Source organism: Chroicocephalus ridibundus, chromosome 2, assembly GCF_963924245.1.
Source record: "Chroicocephalus ridibundus chromosome 2, bChrRid1.1, whole genome shotgun sequence".
Taxonomy (NCBI): Eukaryota; Metazoa; Chordata; class Aves; order Charadriiformes; family Laridae; genus Chroicocephalus; species Chroicocephalus ridibundus.
In genome coordinates this window covers 46,979,469-46,986,007 of record NC_086285.1, presented here as the reverse complement: position 1 = coordinate 46,986,007, position 6,539 = coordinate 46,979,469, and positions in this window count along the sequence as shown.

Sequence of the window (6,539 nt, the reverse complement as noted above, 5' to 3'; positions counted from 1 at the left end):
TCATTCTGCTGTCCTGCCTAGTGCTAGAGAGTGCTGCAGGGGTGGGGAGGAGGAAGACTGGGGTTATGGTGTTGTCTCTAGCTGTGTATTGGATGCAGCCTCAGTAAGTATGTACCAGGATGGTCCAACCTGTTGAACAAAGGGCAGATCCAGTTTTAGTTCTCCTCTTGCAGGCTATACAGCTGTTGGCTCTGAGTACCTGGCTTGGTGCAAGCACTGTAGAAAGCAAGCAATGCAGTCTCATCCTTCTGCCTTATGAGTTGGCTGTGGCTCCTCTCAGCTGCAGGCAGTGACACAGACCAACCTGCCAACAGAAACATCACAGTCCAGGGTACCGCTCAACACCCCTGCTCCACTGCTGGTTCAGTGTCTACTGAAAAGAGATGTCAAGGCTGAACACAATTCCAAGCTAAATGGGGAAACTTCACAGTCCCATGGCTCTGTGATGCCCCAGCGGCCTGTGTTAACCAGAAAGAGAAGACCTCTTGTCCTGCCCAACTACACCAGTAGACTCTCAGCTGGCCTTGTCTCTGGTCTGCTGCTCTTTCAGCCCATACAGACATGTGACTGTTGAGATAACAATGACACGTTTTCTTTTATATCACTGGGTATTTGGAGAGGAAATGGTAGGCCAGATACTACTTCTACACAGTGGAAATCAGGACAAGTTTGGTGGACTGGGAATAAAGAATAATACAATGTCTAGGACTCCAGTATTGCGCTATTAATAGTCACTTGTAAACCTCTACTGCAGTTCCCGGTCACTGCCCAAAGTAACCTTTTCTTGCAATGTCTCAAGGCCTGAACCCATGGGATGCTGTGGTCCCTCGATGGAAGTCTGTCAGCATTTTGTAGGATCAGGCCCTTGGTTATACATAAGAAGGCTCTGAGCAAGAAAGCCCATGAGAAGATTTAATAAATAGGCATACTGCTTGGAGGGGGGCCAGGAAAAGAACTGTGCCTGAAGAGGCTGCTTTGGGAAGAGACGCTTCTGGGCTGAACACACCAGTTATTCCCACTCCACCAGGAAGTAGGAAAAAGCAGCTCTTAGTCTGCTCCATTTCTGCCTATCATCCAGTTGCTGTGAAGGAAGCATCTAGGATACAGCCTCTGTGCTTGGCTTGGTGACAGGTTTCACTCCAAGAAGCCCTTCCATGGAGCTCCTTATTTTCGGGTTGGCAGATCCCACTGACTTGTGCAAAAAGGAAGGATAAGTGAGTCCTAAATAAAGAGAAGGGAAAATGTAAGAAAGGCAAGGAGAGGAGCTGCATTTTTACAAATAGGTTTCTGCACTGACAGATAATTAGCATTTACACTAATTCAAATATTTAATATCCAAAAGAATTACCGTTGCATAAAATGCAGTTGAGGCAGTTTTACATGTAGCTTATTAGTGCTGCCTGGTAACGGATTATACTAAACACATAATGTTTAAAGTGAGATATAAAGCCAGCAAGACGTAAATGTAATTTTATTCTATTCTTCCTCTTTCCATTGAAATGAGGAGAGCTTGCTGGAGACAAAATGGGGATTACTAGAGTAGGAGAAACTGTAAAATGGCAAACTAACTACAGCTGAGCTCACACAGTAATTAATGAGAGACAGCCTCTCTGGTCATATGCATCTTACGCAGCTCTGCTTCAACAGCTGATCAACTGGAGAGCAGCTCATCTAGAAAACAAAAGAAGTGGGAAGAAAACAGAAGCAGTTCATACAAACAGAAATTTGTCAAATATTTTTGAGGAGTTAAAAAAAAAATTGTATTAAAGTACCACATTTTGAAATCTGTATCTTAAGTCACTGTAGTTTCTAAGGTATCAGTTCACTGGGACTCAAACAGAAACAAACAGCAAGTTGTCAATGCAACAAATTATTGCCTTACGGGTAGAGGCAATTAGGATCCCTGCTACCATTCACAGGAATAGTGTTTCACCTCACTCTCCCTCACATTGTGCTAAGAACATTCCCTCTAAATAACAAGTATCTCTAAGATGCAACTATATTTTCTTTAAAAAATCATTTTCTTTCTTCAAGATCCAAGAGCCATTTAAGTAGACAAAAAGATGACTTAACTGCATATAAGAAAAGATACTATCTGTCTTGTCTACAGTTAATCATTACCAGCTCTTCCTACCACTGTGTTAAAGATTTAGACAATTCAGTGCTAGGATTAAAAGGAAGGTAACACTGGTTAGTGGCTAGTGCCATCTTGTGAACAAAATCCCAAACACCCTTCCTTCACCCTTTTTAGTCAAACTGTACCTATGCAGCAGGATAGAGGAAAAAAAATATCCAACTTTTGCACAACAACTTAATTAAAAGAGCTCCACATTCAGGCATAAAACATGAGACTAAGCCTCCAACCAGGCTAGATAAGGGCTTGACAAAGTAGAGCCAGTCTAGAGAGAATAAAGTTGTTTTACAGTACAGCTGATGGTAACAGAAGCTATTCCTTCTTTTTCACTGAACTGCAAACGATACCTAATGTTACCCTTACTCAAGAAATACACATTGTCAGCCACAGACTTTGCTAACCAACACTGACAAACTTTCCTTCCTTTTTTAGATCAGTTTCTTTTTTAAAACCTACGTTTCTTCTGCGCCCAGGCTTCAAACAGCAGTGGAAGAAAAGGCTGCACTAAAATTATTGAATATAAAGTGATTTATGCTATAAATCCAGCAGGCTGACAAACACAGGGATCACCAACTCTCCAACCTCCCTACAGACTCCTTGAGGGTTGGATTTGCTTTGTTCTGACCAGGAACAAACTGGAAAGACAGGAGAGATCAGGCAAGAGAGGCAAAAGACAGAAGAGTTCAGCCAAAGAGCAGCACTGCCACTTCTCATAACATACTACCATTTTTATTATAGTGTCTGCTTCTGGCACCATGCAATTGTAACCAAAGCACTTCTGTTTAAAACAAAAATATTTACTTTGTATCCCTCATCAAGGCACTTTTACATCTTTTTCTCTCCCCACCCCCCTAATCTCATGGATCTTGAGTGCCTATTTCATCATTTTTTATGATCAGGATTGACTGTCTCAGTGGATCCTCTTTTCCCAACACCAAGGGTCAGAAAGGGGAGGGATGCGTTAGATCTGCCATCCTAAAGTGTGATTCATTTTGCCATCTAGAAGTTGCAGCAGCTCTTAAGGAAGTCAGATGAAGTCTTCCCATTGACAGCAGCCTTTTACCACGTCCATTTCCAACCTGGGAAAGTTACTTTCCAGTGTTGCCATTTTACCCAATACTTTCCTTTTCAAGGATGCATTGTGGTTACCTCTTCATCTGCTGGACTTTGAAAAACTTTATGGTTGTGGAGGAGAAAAAAATAGGAAGACTTAGAACTCATACCGAAAGCAGCTACTGGTTTCCTGTGTACCTTTTTTCTCTCCAAGCTCATTCTCTCCTCCCTACTGGGCAGAAAGTGAAAGGCGAGACTTGAAATCACCCAGGAAACCAACAGGAGGGTTGGGAATGGTATACTTGTCTTTCAAATTGCAGTGACGACATTCAGGAACCATGTTTTTCTTCATCAGAGCTAGCATCTCTCATTAACAGAGGATCTGCTCTGCAGCAAGATGTCTTGTTACTTCAGTACTGAACCATGATACGGGAAACAATTTCTTCAGTTCCTTTTTCACAGTAATTTAAATTTGAAGTAGGGAAAAATATTAATCTCTATGTCTTGTGACAAACGGGATAATGTCCTTTCTTCCTCTTCTTACCCATCTTGCATAATTGAATGGTTACAATTTTTAGGACAGGGATTGTCTCTTACTCTCTGTGTCTACAGCACTCAGAACAATGCTGTCCCATTCGCGGGTCTCCAGATGTTGCCACAACAAGCATGCAGTGAACATTTTTCAAGGGATTTCTTCAGAAGAATCCTCTTTGGAAGATGCCACACCTTAAACTTGACATTTGGGCTCCATTCACCCTGGTTTCAGACACTCTTCTGTAGTTCTGTACAATCTACCTTTTCAGCACTTTATATTCCTTTCCACCTCCTGTAAAATTCAACACATCCACCATAAAAATCAATAGCAATAAAAACTTAGTTAAAGTAAGAATACGCAATGTGAAAGGCTCCATGAAATGTCAAATCAAGCCACAAAAGCAAGCTTCACATGTTTTACTCATATTTATGACTCATACTTTACTCTTATTTATGACCGTAGTCAACAGGAACATATTTCCAACTCTCTACAAGAGTACATGAAACAAAACCGTACCATCACAGTAACAGACAGTTATACTACTGCTATCTGTGCTGAAAAACCATTTGAGTGTCACGGCAGCAAAGTCCGGCATTGCACATCTGCAGCTTTTTTTGTTTAGTATTTAAAAACAAATCATGCCACCGTTGCAGCTAGTTTTACTTGCAGGCTTTTTGAGCATGCCAGGCACATTCTAGCTCCTCTCTCTAAATTTCTGAAAGCTGTTTTTTTTTAAAGGATATTAATCTTTGGATTTTTACTGTAGTACTACAAAATGCTGCCTGACATTGCATTTCCTGCCAAACGATAGCCTAGCCTGGCACACAAGCAAACCATGTTGCTCCTAGCATTGACAAAGCAGTCTTGCTCCTTCAATTCATCAGTCATTCACAAAAGCCCTTTATATTACCGAAGTACTAGTACATCTTAAGACCTGTTATAACGACAAAATCATTCTGTCTCACTGATCTACTATTGGTGACAAAAAGCTCCCATAAGAAGTTGTTTATATGAATGAAGTATAAACTGTGCATTATGGAATCAAGGTAAAAGCTCTCAGTACCAGGTTGACAAGCTTACCCTGTCTTCAGTGGGCTTTTGAGAACAACTGTGCCCTACTTTAAGAGATAAACGTGGCTCATGTTGTAGAGTCTGTTTGTAGTATTTTCCTTTAAGGTTCAGTTTTGTTTAGTTTGAGTAAAAGAGCAGGCTAATATTTTGTACAGAGGAAGACTTCTTTCAGTATTTCTGAAATACCTTCTGGCTTTGTATCAGCTTGATTGTTTCAGTTTACTTCAAAGTGGGTTCTTCCCTCTTCTGAGTTTTATTTTTATTTCTGCATATTAAGCTTCCAATAAGTGACCCACATTCATCCAGACAAGAAGTGACAAATATGATGTTCCCTGAGGCCAGGTCCTAAAGGACATTACAGAGCATCCTCGAACGCTGAATGTGAAATGCGTGTTTTAGGTACCTCAGCCAGCTGGTCACTGCTAAGTCTAAGTAGTTGTACAACATTTCAGGTTTCAGAACTTTCTGAAGGTAATTCAGAAAAAACGGTGGTAATGGTTTTGCGGGTTCTTCAAAGTATTTTATATTCATATTAAATTTGCTTTATTAATAAAACAAACAGAACAAAAAATTTGTTTTATTTGTGCAGAAAACAACTGTCCCTTCCCTCCATCCCCTTCCATCCTGCTTTTGAATACTCTGGTTTTAGAGTCACAGCAAGAGGTCTGGTACATTTAAAAGAAAAAGGCTTCTATTAGTTGATAAAAATTCCAACTAAATGTCATCTGTCACACAAAAGCTTGAAGCCAAAATCGGAAAAAAGCCAACAACAAAAAAATGCGCGTCAGAATCCCCAGATTGCACATGCACAACAATCCCATACGCATGAAAATATTATTACCCCATTCTCTGCTATTCAAAATCTACTACAGAAAACCAAGGGTTCAGAGAAGCCAACTAAAAAATACTAAGTGGAGCCTAGACAGTAGGCAGGCTGTGATTTGTCTGCTCTCTGACTTTTCCCTACAAATATCGTCAGTTATTCCCATTCTAATTTCTCTGGATACTACAGGCATTGGAAACCTGAGCTGGAGTTGACAGAGCACATCTATCTTAAACAAGGATAAAACAGCACAGACACCCCAGCGAGGGAACTCTGAAAAAACACTGAAGTGACGGTGAAGTATAAAGCTTCTTACAAGTCAAGGGAGAAGAACAAATCTGGATTTATATTTTCAGTCACACAGATGTCTTTCCAAATCTTTCACGTCAGGTATTCTACAAGCATGCATTGGTTACACCTGTATCTCTGGCAAAGACCTTCAAAAACGACTCAGTTTTCCAAGGATGAGATCTAAGACTTGCCGGAAAAGGGGGTAAATTTTCCCAACCCACAATCATTTAAGTAGAGGTACACAAAATCACTAGTCATTTGGAAAAAAATCATACACTCTTTTCCTTGTATCCTTGTCTTCCCTGATTTCACAGCAGCAGTATTTTCTCCTGCTAGAAAACACAATGAATGGTGCATGTCAGCCTGGGAAGTGGGAGAGAAAAAAGTTCTCTAATGGAACATCTTACCTGGCTAATATCTTTTATCTTTGCAAGAAATGCCTCTGTGTGCCTCCCCACAGCACAGGCTCACCACCTGCCTTTGTCCTAATAAATGAACTCACATTACAAATACAGAGTGCAAACACACTCATATCCTGAACCTACTGCACCCAAGGGCCAGATGTTTTTGCAGAACGTATAACTAGTAAATGTTTGCTCCCAAATGTTTGAAATGGCTCACAATCCTTCCTA